Source organism: Oncorhynchus masou, unplaced genomic scaffold (genome assembly GCF_036934945.1).
Source record: "Oncorhynchus masou masou isolate Uvic2021 unplaced genomic scaffold, UVic_Omas_1.1 unplaced_scaffold_2764, whole genome shotgun sequence".
Lineage (NCBI taxonomy): Eukaryota > Metazoa > Chordata > Actinopteri > Salmoniformes > Salmonidae > Oncorhynchus > Oncorhynchus masou.
The window spans coordinates 30,866-47,940 of NW_027009194.1; the positions used below are offsets into that span (position 1 = coordinate 30,866).

The window sequence follows — 17,075 nt, forward strand, 5'->3', positions numbered from 1 at the left end:
CTGTTCCCCCTACCCATTCCCTATGGACCTGGTAGTTATACAGGACACCAGAAGGGTCAATGTGTGTCTGTTCTCCATACCCATTCCCTATGGACCTGGTAGTTATACAGGACACCAGAAGGGTCTGGGTCAATGTGTGTCTGTTCTCCATACCCATTCCCTATGGACCTGGTAGTTATACAGGACACCAGAAGGGTCTGGGTCAATGTGTGTCTGTTCTCCATACCCATTCCCTATGGACCTGGTAGTTATACAGGATACCTACTGTGTCCATTCCTGACCACTGTGGAGTGTGTCAGTTGCCTACTGTGTCCGTGCTATGTGCAGTAAACGAGTATAATTAGTGCTGGTGAAGTAACTATGGTGATTATTATCAAGGTTCTGGTCAACTGATATACCAACAGGTAAACAACAAGCAAGATAACTACAGAATTAAGAAACTAAAGTCAATAAATGAATAATTAAAACAAAAAAATACATGCTAAAAATGTAATGATGGCACGTTTGATCTTGTATTTAGTTGCTTTGGGGATTGTCCTCAACCACATCAATATGTTCCTCAGTCACGTGATCTTCATTCACTTCAGTATTGTCCTCAACCACAGCAATATGTTCCTCAGTCACGTGATCTTCATTCACTCCAGTATTGTCCTCAACCACAGCAATATGTTCCTCAGTCACGTGATCTACATTCACTTCAGTATTGTCCTCAACCACAGCAATATGTTCCTCAGTCACGTGATCTACATTCACTTCAGTATTGTCCTCAACCACAGCAATATGTTCCTCAGTCACGTGATCTACATTCACTTCAGTATTGTCCTCAACCACAGCAATATGTTCCTCAGTCACGTGATCTTCATTCACTTCAGTATTGTCCTCAACCACAGCAATATGTTCCTCAGTCACGTGTTCTTCAAGTTAACTTCGCTAAGTGACGTTTCCTCCTCAAGTTTGCTCATTTAGAAGTTCATTCTAAAGTTCGTTGTCACGGTCGTCGTAAGGAGGAGAACAAGGTGCAGCGTTGTAAGCGTACTTTCTTCTTTAATTAAAGAAAGAACAACTTAACGAACAAACTATATCAAAACAACAAAACGAACCATGACGCTAATATGAGAAATGCAGACAGGTAACTAAACATAGAACAAGAACCCACAAATACAAAAAGGCAAAATGGCCACCTAAATATGGTCCCCAATCAGAGACAACGATAAACAGCTGCCTCTGATTGGGAACCAATTCAGGCCACCATAGACTTACATATACCTAGACTTACAATACCACTAGACATACAAAAAACCCTAGACAATACAAAAACTAACATACCCACCCTCGTCACACCCTGACCTAACCAAAATATAAAGAAAACAGAGATATCTAAGGTCAGAGCGTGACATTCGTCTTCACAGTTGAATAAATGTCCTTTCTTTTAATCACTGTATATTCCTCCTTTTTAATCACGTTGTTTTCCCGCTCCGACGTCTCGAATCCTTTTCTGCCTCCATGATGATGTTAACTCTCTCTCTTAGCTCCACTTCCCTCCATGATGATGTTAACTCTCTCTGTTAGCTCCACTTCCCTCCATGATGATGTTAACTCTCTCTGTTAGCTCCACTTCCCTCCATGATGATGTTAACTCTCTCTGTTAGCTCCACTTCCCTCCATGATGATGCTAACTCTCTCTGTTAGCTCCACTATGCGCTTGTCTCTGCTAGTAATACACTATGTTAACATTAGACTAGACTGAACCACAGAAAATAACCGTTTTAAACAATTTTAAAAACCGTCTAGTTCCTGTAGATTCAGACTCATCACCAATCTTTTGTTATGTTTTGTGGGTTTCATTACCTCGTCTGTATAACAATTTAATAATGATGAGACGGGAGACAGGAATCAGTTAAACCATTTATCTGGAACGGGATCATCTCAACACATACAAACCCCCATGATGCTCTGCGGCACAACCCCAATATACAACAAATAAATCAATAAATGAGTAAATGGACAGTAAGCAAAGCTCAGAGGAATTTAAATGTTCAGTTCTAGAAAGTAGGGCCATGGGACAGGGTCAGAAAGGTCAGTATGTTTGATACCTGGTTACAGAGGTGACATAACAAGCATAAGGTCCATTATAACACAGTGAAGTAGAGGTGGGAGCTAAAGCAAAGTCCTGTGTGTGTGTCAGTTTTCCCCTTTTTATGGATTCAGATATTGGTTCTTTCCCAGATCCAGTGTCCTTTGAGTTTTCCATGGCTGCCGTACCCTGATGGTTGTCTGGCTGTGAACCTGTAGTAGAGTTAGATAAAACCATGAGAGAGAATAAAGTAGATGGCACACGTCAAACGTATGATTTATGACCCTATGCCGGGATGATGTGTGCATGCCCATATTTGGGCATCCGGTCAGGACATCCTGTTCTTGTTGTCACGCCTTAGACGGTGTGTGAAATTATGTATATTCCTTTGAAGTTGTGATAGAGGAATTCTAAATTCCTATATGTTTTGTAGCCAAAACCAAATTCACACTCTTATCTATTTCATGATAAGTTGTAAGTTTATCATTTTGCATGAATTAGCAAGAGACCAGTCTTAAAAACAAGTTCAGCATTTATTCTTGATGAGTACTGACCCAAAATACAAAGAACATTACATTTTAAAGAGAGAACATAAAATGACGTCATCAGTTTCACACTCTCTCCCATCCTTACAATAGCATAGTATACTCAGACCTGGAGATCTTCTACTCCCCTCATAAAACAGACATTCCAATCTGTCTAAAAGATATACTTTTTCTCCCCTAATGGAACATAACCCAAACATTCTTATCTTGTCTGAAAAGCTATATCATCTCTCCCCTTAAACTTCCCAAGAGGCACAGACAATTAATTCGTTCTGCTTACATTTTCAGTAACAGCTTAACCAAAAACTCATACTTTTCATATCATAACATAATAGTATTAGAATAAATGGTTCTAATAAATAATGTATACATAATTAATCATTTCAACTATAATTTCCTCTAACAAGTTGTCATGATGATTAATGTGTAGGGACCTGGTTGAACTGGGGGGGTCTGTGTTTGAACATTTGAAAGAGAATGGCCCCACACCCCTATTTTATTGCCCTTAGGGTTGTTGTCTATGAAGCAGGAATGTCTGGGAGGGGGATTGTGTGTGTGTGTGTGTGTGTGTGTGAGTGGGTGTGTGTGTGTGTCTCTGCATGGGGTGTTAGAAACAAGGTCCCTTCTCATTGTGTACATTTCGAGCTTTCAACAACAATAAAACAGCCATCTAAATAATGTTTCTCAGCCTAGTTTCCTATTTAGTTCTCTTTATATGTACAGGGACAGAGCTTCCAGATGGCTCCAGCCTATGGATGTTCGGTGCATGTACACCATGTGTGTGTGTGTGTGTGTGTGTGTGTGTGTGTGTGTGTGTGTGTGTGTGTGTGTGTGTGTTAGAAACAAGGGAGATCAGAATCTAAAAGGTCATTTCAGATTCAGGTTTAGGGTGTAATAACTTTAGGGAAACCACATTTCACATGATGTACATAGAGAGCATAAAGGTGTAACAGGGATGAATGGATATTCAATGTACAACAGTAGTCTTCTGTAACAAGCCATACGTGTTACATATGTGTCACAGTCAATCATGACAGCCTCTTTATGAAAGGCCTTTACTTATGACTTAAACAGATTCATTTTCTACCCATCTTATTAATTAATGCTGTGGGATAAATCAGGTGAAGGTGTGAAATCACACTAAAGGTACCGTCCATCAGAGGATAATGGGACAGAGGTAGCCAGCATTCGTCAATGAGGGAGAAGCCCTCCACCAATTGAACAGGTTGAAGAAACAACTGGGGAACTCTATCAGTACACAAGAAATTCGGTGATAATGTAGTGATAGCCAGGATTACTAGGATGCTGCTGGTAGAGTAGCTAGCTAGCTTACCGGGCTGTACCGACTGGCTAGGATAACTAGGATGCTGTTGGTAGAGTAGCTAGCTAGCTTACCGGGCTGTACCGACTAGCTAGGATAACTAGGATGCTGCTGGTAGAGTAGCTAGCTAGCTTACCGAGCTGTACCGACTAGCTAGGATAACTAGGATGCTGCTGGTAGAGTAGCTAGCTAGCTTACCGAGCTGTACCGACTAGCTAGGATAACTAGGATGCTGTTGGTAGAGTAGCTGGCTAGCTTACCGAGCTGTACCGACTAGCTAGTTTAACTAGGATGCTGCTGGTAGAGTAGCTAGCTAGCTTACCGAGCTGTACCGACTAGCTTGGTTAGTTAGCAGGTCGTTCGTCTGTCCCTCGTCTCGAAGATGATGACGAATCCGGTGAAACACAAAATGAAACAAGGATAGAGACTGAAAAGGATCTGGCTACACTCACACTGTCCCTGACCATTAAGAAAAAAGCAAATTGAACCATAAACTTCAGTGTCTCAACACAGAAGGAATGTTGTGTTTGTTTAATATTGTTTTAGGACTATGAAATTGTAAAAAAAGGATTAGCCTATGGATTATGAAAACAACAAAAATAAATGGGAAAATGGGAGAGGAGAAATGACTAGAGACAGTGTTGTTTAACTCACTGACCAGGACCCATGAGTTCTTCTTACCTTTATTCAGTAGAAAAGTCTCCCTCTCTAAACAGTATAGGTAGACGAATAGACCGGTTACGCTTCATGGACACACAGCTGGGAACAGGGAGGCTGGTCTCTCCTGCTGGATTGGACTTCAACACAACAGAGACAAACATTACATCTCTCATCTACTCTGAGCTCAGATGAGGAAATATAAGAAGAGTTTAACTCCAAAATGCTATATATCTATTTTCAGAAATGTTTGTAAAATCTGCTTTTATTGTTTCAAGAAATTATGACAGAGATTGGTGTGTTTTTTCACAAGCTAATCATGGAATGTGATTGTTCAAAAACAGACATGTATTTGCTTAAAATGTTTCACTTGATTATTTCATTTCAGAGTGACAAATATGTTTCTTTCCTAATCGCTATATATCTGCCTCACTCATAGAAATAAGTAGTACTGCTACGTCTTACACAGTAATAATATATATCTGTCTCACTCTCAGAGAAATCAGTAGTACTGCTAGGTTTTATAAAGGCAAATGTGACCGAAGGCTCGATTCCGACCTGATGTAGCAAAATTTGAAATATTTTTTTTACATTGACAGAACTACAGACTCAGACCTAGAAAATGGTATATCATACACGACAGTTGTGTAAGGGCTCTCATCGCAATGAGGATCAGACCAAAGCACAGCGTGGTAAGTGTTCATGTCTTTATTAGATCAAAAAACACTCAAAAACACTCTAACAAAATAAACAAGAGGGAAAACCGAAACAGTTCTGCAAGGTGCATAAACTAGACAGAAAACAACTATCCACAAAAATCAGGTGGGAAAAAAGCCTAAGTATGATTTCCCAAACAATTGTCCCTGATTGAGAACCATACCCGGCCAAAACATAGAAACAGAAAACATAGAAATAAAGAAACTACAATACCCACCCTAGTCACACCCTGGCATACCCAAAATAGAGAATAAAACCCTCTCTATGGCCAGAGTGTGACACATTGAGGAACAATGGGAAAGTAATTCTGCTTTGAAAGATGATAAACTTGTAACGTCATTGTCACACCATAGAGGTTTTTATACTCTACTTTTGTTAGGCCAGGGTGTGACTAGGGTGGGCATTCTATGTTAATTTTCTATATTTGGGATTTCTGTGTTTGGCCGGGTGTGGTTTCGGTTATTCTTTTTGTCATTTTCGTATTTAGTGTTCAGTTGCTAATAAATTAATTATGAACACGTACACCTTGGTCCTCACCTTCTTCTCTTGAATGCCGTTACAGTAATCCTTGAGAAAATAGCCTGTTCTTTGTCTACATGGCTGTTAGTTAGGCAGATAATGTAACCTATCTTAATATATTTTGATATATAATTAACTAAATGTATGATGTTTTTGGTTGAAGTCAGTTTCATTGTTTCTTATGCTATAAATGGTTATTTTATGATTGTATGTGGTAAAATGAACTAGAAAATGATATATTTTGCATTTCTGAGTAATTACTATTTTAGTAAGGAATTGCACATTATTCAGTACTCCTGCAGTTGCTGCATAATTCCAATAGATGGCAGCATAAGACACCTAAAGACACCTGCCTCTGATTGAGAACCATACCAGGCCAAACTCAAAAACCAACATAGAAAAACAAACACAGACTGCCCACCCCAACTCACACCCTGACCATAATAAAACAGATAAAAAAAGAAACTAAGGTCAGAACGTGACACATCCGCTGAATTCCAGACCGCCAAATTCAAATTACTACTAAAAATATTTCATGTTCATGAAATTACAAGTGTAAAGCTGTAAAGCTTTTTTGAAATCTGATACACCAGGTGGATTAATTACAAGCTAAACTGTGTTTTGGTATATTAACTCAGGCTTATTTCTGAAGATTAACTCAGGTTGGAGTTGGAGCTGTGACCGAAAGGTGGCTGGTTTGAATCCCGTGAGCTGGAAAAAAACTGCTGCTGGGTTCACCACCTCAAAACCTCAAAACATTAACCGTTCGTTGATCAGAACTCTAGAGGTTCTTCTTCGCTGAACCCAAAAAATATAACTTTTAGTGGTTCCATATATTAAGGAAGTGATAGAAGCCTTTTTGGTTCTAGAAGGAACCTTCTGTTCTAAGAGTGTATAATAATAAACACGTTTTTCTTCTGATTATTTAATTATCTCCATCATGTTATTTCAAGTTCTCCCTTTGGAGCACAACATCATGTTGTTATTTAATTATCTACATCATGTTATTTCAAGTTCTCCCTTTGGAGCACAACATTATGTTGTTATTTAATTATCTACATCATGTTATTTCAAGTTCTCCCTTTGGAGCACAACATCATGTTGTTAAATAATAATCGTAAATTGTGCGTGGCTATAAACTGGGCATTTGAAGGCATCAGGGCGCAATATGTGTTCAATGAATATGAACATAGCATGCAACGTTGTAGGCAACATTATTGAAACATTATATTGCAACGTTGTAGGCAACATTATTGGGACTTGATGCCTACTATGCCAAAGATATTTAGAGTTGTTAAACCGGTGTGAAGAGTGTGTTGATATAAAGGTAATATTGTTAAAATTCTGCGTGTAACAACAATCAGAATTGGTTAAAAAATATGCATACCATTATATTAGGCAATGATTAAGAGTAGGCAAAGTGGCCGTGTCATGTGAAAATTCTATCAAATGTCTAACATTGGAACGAGTACAGTCAGGGTGCCGTGGAACCCCTGCAGTACATCCACAGACCCCGGATTGAGAACCCCTGCAGTACCTCCACAGACCCCGGATTGAGAACCCCTGCAGTACCTCCACAGACCCCGGATTGAGAACCCCTGATTTAGCAGATGCTCTTATCCAGAGCGATTTACAGATAGCATTCATCTTAAGATAGTAAGCTGAGACAATCACATAATATAGTCAAATATACAGAGTACAAACATTTCATTCCAGCTAAACAATAGATATATAGCATTTTGCAATAAAAAATAAAAATGATACAAAAAAAACGATGAATTAAAAATCTGAGAGCAGTGAAGATAACCGTTTCTGATTAAAAAAACTAATGTGCAAATTTTTGGAAATAGCATTTTTGAAAGAAGCTCTAAATAATTCCTAAACACAACTGTCAACTCACCTCTTAGCTTTGGTGTCAGGTCCTGCCTCCACTCTCTCCCCAGAGAGTCTCATTTTAGAGGCAGGGCCCCCCTCCTCTCTCTCCCCAAAGAGAATCATTTTAGAGAACTGACCCCGAAACAGAGAAACAACATGTTGGTTGTGGTAAACACAGTAATTTTTGAATGTCAAATGTTATCATTTATTAATTATCTCTTATAAAACATTTACTAACAGACATATCTAAACAGCCAGGTGATTTTTACATTAACATGTAGTTGTGACATTTAATCTTGAATGTCAATTGTTCGTATTTGTATTTACCTAGAACAAATTCTTATTTTATTATTTAAAGGTGGGCTATTTATTGTCTTTAAATCTGTTATTTTCTGAACATATCTGAGAATGTAGACAAAAGGGCTAAAATGGACATGATTGATCTGAGGGGGGAAATCATTGATCCATTCAGAAAGTTTATTTGCAACAAGTAAGAGATGTTATACTATGTAAAGTAGACTAGGTTATAATGTATAATAGTGGGTTGTTAGTGATATGTTATATTATGTAAAGTAGACTAGGTTATAATGTATAGTAGTGGGTTGTTAGTGATATGTAGATGTTATATTATGTAAAGTAGACTAGGTTATAATGTATAGTAGTGGGTTGTTAGTGATATGTAGATGTTATATTATGTAAAGTAGACTAGGTTATAATGTATAGTAGTGGGTTGTTAGTGATATGTAGATGTTATATTATGTAAAGTAGGCTAGGTTATAATGTATAGTAGTGGGTTGGTAGTGATATGCAGATCGAGGTCTATACCTCAGCTATAGCCTACATATCATAGATGACCAGCCTAAACCTGTTCAGGTTAGTTCACATAATGTTATAGTCCTACCAGTAGCAGGACAGAGAATGTAGTGTATATAACCTACATATCATAGATGACCAGTCTAAACCTGTTCAGATCAGTTCACATAATTTTATTTTGTATTTTTTTTTTTTTTTTTTGTAATTGTATTTTCTTACAGATGAAGTAGCTTTCATAGACAACTCATTCAACCAGCCTAAACAACAGTAAATAAAAGATGTCAAATGGTCAAAGGAGAATACATGAAAGAGGAATATATATCCTGATAGAGTCATACACATGAAAGACAGGTATTTTGCTACAGATGTAGGATCTTAATTTGAGACAGTTTACTGAAGCAGAAAAATGATGTGGATTATAATGAACATTTTAAAGTAGAAAGTGGAAATGACAAACTTCAGAAGCCTTTTAAAACATCAAATACACTGCAAGTTTTAGTTTTCCTGCAACAGGGTGATCAAAGTCAGATCCTACATCTGTACAGAGATGAGGTCTTTATCTGAAAAAGGAAGTTTGAGTTATTAGCAATGAAGTTGCAACTGTCAGCTGCTGTAAACCTCTGTGATTGGATGTTATAGACCCCAATCTGAACAGTTTCTTCCCCGTGGTTATAGCCTTTAGCTCTATGCTCAGTCTACCTAGTTCAATATATTGTTGTACGTAAACTTTGTGCAAACTCCACCGCCTGTATTCTGTCTCTTAATGTTTTCTTTCACTAGCAGCACCATGTCACCATGTTAAATAATGTGTTCAGATGTAGGATCTTTCCAACTCTGAGGACATGTCATTGTGATGTCATTAGTTACATTTCAACCTGTTGATGAAGGCAACTAGAAGGCTGAACCCAGAAGACAACTCTAAATCAACACTTACTGATATTATCCTAAAATCCTTTCACTCATATTATTGTGTCTCTTTGTTCAACGAATGTGGGGCAGCCTGTGCTGTTAATATAGTTGAAGACAGCAGACAGGGAGGTCAACACCCTACAGGCAGCCTGTGCTGTTAATATAGTTGAAGACAGCAGGCAGGGAGATCAACACCCTACAGGCAGCCTGTGCTGTTAATATAGTTGAAGACAGCAGACAGGGAGGTCAACACACTACAGGCAGCCTGTGCTGTTAATATAGTTGAAGACAGCAGACAGGGAGGTCAACACCCTACAGGCAGCCTGTGCTGTTAATATAGTTGAAAACAGCAGGCAGGGAGATCAACACCCTACAGGCAGCCTGTGCTGTTAATATAGTTGAAGACAGCAGACAGGGAGGTCAACACACTACAGGCAGCCTGTGCTGTTAATATAGTTGAAGACAGCAGACAGGGAGGTCAACACCCTACAGGCAGCCTGTGCTGTTAATATAGTTGAAAACAGCAGGCAGGGAGATCAACACCCTACAGGCAGCCTGTGCTGTTAATATAGTTGAAGACAGCAGACAGGGAGGTCAACACCCTACAGGCAGCCTGTGCTGTTAATATAGTTGAAGACAGCGGGCAGGGAGATCAACACCCTACAGGCAGCCTGTGCTGTTAATATAGTTGAAAACAGCAGACAGGGAGGTCAACACCCTACAGGCAGCCTGTGCTGTTAATATAGTTGAAGACAGCGGGCAGGGAGATCAACACCCTACAGGCAGCCTGTGCTGTTAATATAGTTGAAAACAGCAGACAGGGAGGTCAACACCCTACAGGCAGCCTGTGCTGTTAATATAGTTGAAGACAGCGGGCAGGGAGATCAACACCCTACAGGCAGCCTGTGCTGTTAATATAGTTGAAGACAGCAGACAGGGAGGTCAACACCCTACAGGCAGCCTGTGCTGTTAATATAGTTGAAAACAGCAGGCAGGGAGGTCAACACCCTACAGGCAGCCTGTGCTGTTAATATAGTTGAAGACAGCGGGCAGGGAGATCAACACCCTACAGGCAGCCTGTGCTGTTAATATAGTTGAAGACAGCAGGCAGGGAGGTCAACACCCTACAGGCAGCCTGTGCTGTTAATATAGTTGAAAACAGCAGACAGGGAGGTCAACACCCTACAGGCAGCCTGTGCTGTTAATATAGTTGAAGACAGCAGACAGGGAGGTCAACACCCTACAGGCAGCCTGTGCTGTTAATATAGTTGAAGACAGCAGGCAGGGGAGGTCAACACCCTACAGGCAGCCTGTGCTGTTAATATAGTTGAAAACAGCAGACAGGGAGGTCAACACCCTACAGGCAGCCTGTGCTGTTAATATAGTTGAAAACAGCAGACAGGAGGTCAACACCCTACAGGCAGCCTGTGCTGTTAATATAGTTGAAGACAGCGGGCAGGGAGGTCAACACCCTACAGGCAGCCTGTGCTGTTAATATAGTTGAAGACAGCAGACAGGGAGGTCAACACCCTACAGGCAGCCTGTGCTGTTAATATAGTTGAAGACAGCAGACAGGGAGGTCAACACCCTACAGGCAGCCTGTGCTGTTAATATAGTTGAAGACAGCAGACAGGGAGGTCAACACCCTACAGGCAGCCTGTGCTGTTAATATAGTTGAAGACAGCAGGCAGGGAGATCAACACCCTACAGGCAGCCTGTGCTGTTAATATAGTTGAAGACAGCAGGCAGGAGGTCAACACCCTACAGGCAGCCTGTGCTGTTAATATAGTTGAAAACAGCGGGCAGGGAGGTCAAAACCCTACAGGCAGCCTGTGCTGTTAATATAGTTGAAGACAGCAGGCAGGGAGGTCAACACCCTACAGGCAGCCTGTGCTGTTAATATAGTTGAAAACAGCGGGCAGGGAGGTCAACACCCTACAGGCAGCCTGTGCTGTTAATATAGTTGAAAACAGCGGGCAGGGAGGTCAACACCCTACAGGCAGCCTGTGCTGTTAATATAGTTGAAGACAGCGGACAGGAGGTCAACACCCTACAGGCAGCCTGTGCTGTTAATATAGTTGAAGACAGCAGGCAGGGAGGTCAACACCCTACAGGCAGCCTGTGCTGTTAATATAGTTGAAGACAGCTGGCAGGGAGGTCAACACCCTACAGGCAGCCTGTGCTGTTAATATAGTTGAAGACAGCAGGCAGGGAGGTCAACACCCTACAGGCAGCCTGTGCTGTTAATATAGTTGAAAACAGCAGGCAGGGAGGTCAACACCCTACAGGCAGCCTGTGCTGTTAATATAGTTGAAGACAGCAGACAGGGAGGTCAACACCCTACAGGCAGCCTGTGCTGTTAATATAGTTGAAGACAGCAGGCAGGGAGGTCAACACCCTACAGGCAGCCTGTGCTGTTAATATAGTTGAAGACAGCAGACAGGGAGGTCAACACCCTACAGGCAGCCTGTGCTGTTAATATAGTTGAAGACAGCAGGCAGGGAGGTCAACACCCTACAGGCAGCCTGTGCTGTTAATATAGTTGAAGACAGCAGGCAGGGAGGTCAACACCCTACAGGCAGCCTGTGCTGTTAATAAGGTTGAAGACAGCAGACAGGGAGGTCAACACCCTACAGGCAGCCTGTGCTGTTAATATAGTTGAAGACAGCAGGCAGGGAGGTCAACACCCTACAGGCAGCCTGTGCTGTTAATATAGTTGAAGACAGCAGGCAGGGAGGTCAACACCCTACAGGCAGCCTGTGCTGTTAATATAGTTGAAGACAGCGGGCAGGGAGGTCAACACCCTACAGGCAGCCTGTGCTGTTAATATAGTTGAAAACAGCAGACAGGGAGGTCAACACCCTACAGGCAGCCTGTGCTGTTAATATAGTTGAAGACAGCAGACAGGGAGGTCAACACCCTACAGGCAGCCTGTGCTGTTAATATAGTTGAAGACAGCAGGCAGGGAGGTCAACACCCTACAGGCAGCCTGTGCTGTTAATATAGTTGAAAACAGCGGGCAGGGAGGTCAACACCCTACAGGCAGCCTGTGCTGTTAATATAGTTGAAAACAGCAGACAGGGAGGTCAACACCCTACAGGCAGCCTGTGCTGTTAATATAGTTGAAGACAGCAGACAGGGAGGTCAACACCCTACAGGCAGCCTGTGCTGTTAATATAGTTGAAAACAGCGGGCAGGGAGGTCAACACCCTACAGGCAGCCTGTGCTGTTAATATAGTTGAAGACAGCGGGCAGGGAGGTCAACACCCAACAGGCAGCCTGTGCTGTTAATATAGTTGAAGACAGCAGACAGGAGGTCAACACCCTACAGGCAGCCTGTGCTGTTAATATAGTTGAAGACAGCAGGCAGGGAGGTCAACACCCTACAGGCAGCCTGTGCTGTTAATATAGTTGAAGACAGCAGGCAGGGAGGTCAACACCCTACAGGCAGCCTGTGCTGTTAATATAGTTGAAAACAGCAGACAGGGAGGTCAACACCCTACAGGCAGCCTGTGCTGTTAATATAGTTGAAGACTACGGGCAGGGAGGTCAACACCCAACAGGCAGCCTGTGCTGTTAATATAGTTGAAGACAGCAGACAGGGAGGTCAACACCCTACAGGCAGCCTGTGCTGTTAATATAGTTGAAGACAGCAGACAGGGAGGTCAACACCCTACAGGCAGCCTGTGCTGTTAATATAGTTGAAGACAGCAGACAGGGAGGTCAACACCCTACAGGCAGCCTGTGCTGTTAATATAGTTGAAGACAGCAGACAGGGAGGTCAACACCCTACAGGCAGCCTGTGCTGTTAATATAGTTGAAGACAGCAGACAGGGAGATCAACACCCTACAGGCAGCCTGTGCTGTTAATATAGTTGAAGACAGCAGACAGGGAGATCAACACCCTACAGGCAGCCTGTGCTGTTAATATAGTTGAAAACAGCGGGCAGGGAGGTCAACACCCTACGTATTGCACCAATAGGGTTAACCCACGTGGTGGGAATTGTTACCTGGCTCACACAAAAGCATGTCTCAGACACCAATGTAGCAAACAGCGGGGCAGGGAAGCGAACCCAGGTTGCATGTGTTAAAGGTGAACAACCTACGCATCGCGCCATTGGCATCAATTGGGTAACTTGGTTGGAATTGTGACGTGGCTCATATAGTGAGGATCACTACACTATAGAGGAACTATGATACAATTACATTATCATATGAAATGTAGAGGATCACTACACTATAGAGGAACTATGATACAATTACATTATCATTTGAAATGTATAGGATCTCTACACTATAGAGGAACTATGATACAATTACATTATCACATGAAATGTTAAATGTAGTAAAAAATGTACTATAATATATGAATGTTGATATATTGAATTTGACTTGACCACGTCCAGTCAGCTCCGTGTTGTGTGATTAAACTGACACCAACCTGTCTCAGTAGAAGTAGACTGTTAGGAGTGTTTTACTTCCATTCACTATACTAACATTACACCAGACATTTAATTTATCTACTGTTAGGAGTGTTTTACTTCACTATACTAACATTACACCATACATTTAATTTCTCTACTGTTAGGAGTGTTTTACTTCACTATACTAACATTACACCAGACATTTAATTTATCTACTGTTAGGAGTGTTTTACTGTCATTCACTATACTAACATTACACCATACATTTAATTTCTCTACTGTTAGGAGTGTTATACTTCACTATACTAACATTACACCAGACATTTAATTTATCTACTGTTAGGAGTGTTTTACTTCCATTCACTATACAAAAATAACACCATACATTTAATGTCTCTACACACTTTACAATAATCCCTGGGAAGATTTTCACCTTGTAGCCTGAATTCACAACCAGAACATGTCAAGTCATTGAGATATTTTCTGTTCTGTTCTGTATATTCTGATGGGTGAGGTCTGAGCTGGAATGTGAAGCTAACTGAATCTGGCTAACTTTAGAAAACCAGTATATCTGGCTAGTATCATAGTTTACCCCTCAGGCTACAATCAGGTTTCAGCATCAGGCAGGTATCAACATGCCGAGTCGTAGGCTACAACCTGGGTTGTATTCATTAGTTTACTCCACAGCCAACAGTTTTAAAATGTTGCTGTCAAGCCCTGACCACAGAGAGCCCTTGGTTCTCTATGGTGTTGAAGATCAAGGCATGACTCCACAGCCAATAGTTTTAAAATGTTGCATAAACAGTTTACTCTAAACGCTGTACAATGTGACCTAAACAGTTTCTGTTGCCAAATGTTTTGCTACGGTGGGCACTAATGAATACACACAACCTGTTTTCAGGAAGTGTAAGGTATTGTTAGTCTCTCCACAATATCTCTTTCACACAACATACCTTCCTGAGTGAAAAGCGTTAACAGTCGATTAGAAATATAAAATGTTTGTTTGTTGATTGTTGTGTTTTAAGTCTGTTTTGAGAAGACAAGTCTATAGACCAATGATACAGTACACTCTTAGAATAAAGGGTTCCAAACAAATATTATTTTGCATTCCAGGTAGAACCCTCTGTGGAAAGGGTTCTTCATGGAACCCAAAAGGGTTCTACCTAGTACCAACAAGGGTTCTACAAAGGGTTATCCTATGGGGACAGCCAAAGAACCCTTTTAGATTCTCGATCGTGTAGGAGTGATCACCCTGGGGCACACAGATGGGCACAGAACAAATTCACCCCACGCATCTAATTAATGTCAAAAACATTTTTAGGAGAGTAGGACTATTATAACACTGTCCACCAACAATATCATCAACTATATGAATACACATAACAATATCATCAACTATATAAATACATTTAACAATATCATCAACTATATGAATACACATAACAATATCATCAACTATATGAATACACATAACAATATCATCAACTATATGAACACACATAACAATATCATCAACTACATTAATACACATGACAATATCATCAACTACATTAATACACAACAATATCATCAACTATATAAATCATTTAACAATATTATCAACTATATGAACACACATAACAATATCATCAACTATATGAATACACATAACAATATCATCAACTATAATACACAACAATATCATCAACTATATAAATATTTAACAATATCATCAACTATATGAATACACATAACAATATCATCAACTATATGAACACACATAACAATATCATCAACTATATGAATACACATAACAATATCATCAACTATATGAATACACAACAATATCATCAACTATATAAATACATTTAACAATATTATCAACTATATGAATACACATAACAATATCATCAACTATATGAATACACATAACAATATCATCAACTATATGAATACACATAACAATATCATCAACTATGAATACACATAACAATATCATCAACTATATTAATACACACAACAATATCATCAACTATATGAATAAACAACAATATCATCAACTATATGAATACATATAACAATATCATCAACTATATGAATACACATAACAATATCATCAACTATATGAATACACATAACAATATCATCAACTATATGAATACACATAACAATATCATCAACTATATGAATAAACATAACAATATCATCAACTATATAAATACATTTAACAATATCATCAACTATATGAATACACATAACAATATCATCAACTATATAAATACATTTAACAATATCATCAACTATATGAATACACATAACAATATCATCAACTATATAAATACATTTAACAATATCATCAACTATATGAATACACATAACAATATCATCAACTATATGAATACACATAACAATATCATCAACTGAAAACACATAACAATATCATCAACTATATGAATACACATAACAATATCATCAACTACATTAATACACATAACAATATAACAATATCATCAGCTATATGAATACACATAACAATATCATCAACTATATGAATACACATAACAATTGTCGTCTTACCTTTTATCTCTCAATAGAAACAGAGTCTGAATGATCATTGGGTCGTCCAAAAGTTAGTTTCATTTGCTCTGCTCATTTACATATCAGGTTCTGCCTGTTCTCTCCCCCTCTCTCTTTATAGCTCTTACAATGTGTCTTGGCATACATTCTACAACTGTCTGGAAATCTATTCTTCTGTCTCTCTCCATTACTTTCTCTGTGTCGTCTGTTGCTGTCTCTGTGTCTTGTCTCTGGTGTCTCTCTCCATCATATCATAGTCTGTTGCTGTCTCTGTGTCTTGTCTGGTGTCTCTCTCCATCATATCCTATTCTGTTGTTGTCTCTGTGTCTTGTCTGTGTCTCCTCCATCACCAGAAAATGTAGAGGGTTAGGCCTGCTACAATACAACATTCACAACATGACAACACAACTACATAACACTATTAAATACAGTTTGAGGGATACTACAATACAATATGACAACACAACTACATAACACTATTAAATACAGTTGAGGGTTACCACAATACAACATGACAACACAACTACATAACACCATTAAATACAGTTTGAGGGTTACTACAGTACAACATGACAACACACCCATAACATCATTAAATACAGTTGAGGGGTTACCACAATACAACATGACAACACAAAATACATAACACCATTAAATACAGTGGA

At 39.8% G+C, this 17,075-nt stretch overlaps 1 long non-coding RNA gene across 1 annotated transcript; it reads right to left on the reverse strand.

The window, feature by feature from the left end:
- Nucleotides 1-1,893: 1,893 nt before the first annotated feature.
- LOC135533877 (uncharacterized) lies at nt 1,894-16,442 on the reverse strand. The gene is made up of 4 exons (XR_010454603.1): nt 16,411-16,442; nt 7,734-7,840; nt 4,622-4,737; nt 1,894-2,286 (listed from the first exon to the last, which is right to left on the reverse strand). It is a non-coding gene; the product is annotated as an uncharacterized LOC135533877 (long non-coding RNA).
- Between the last annotated feature and the right edge of the window lie 633 nt (nt 16,443-17,075).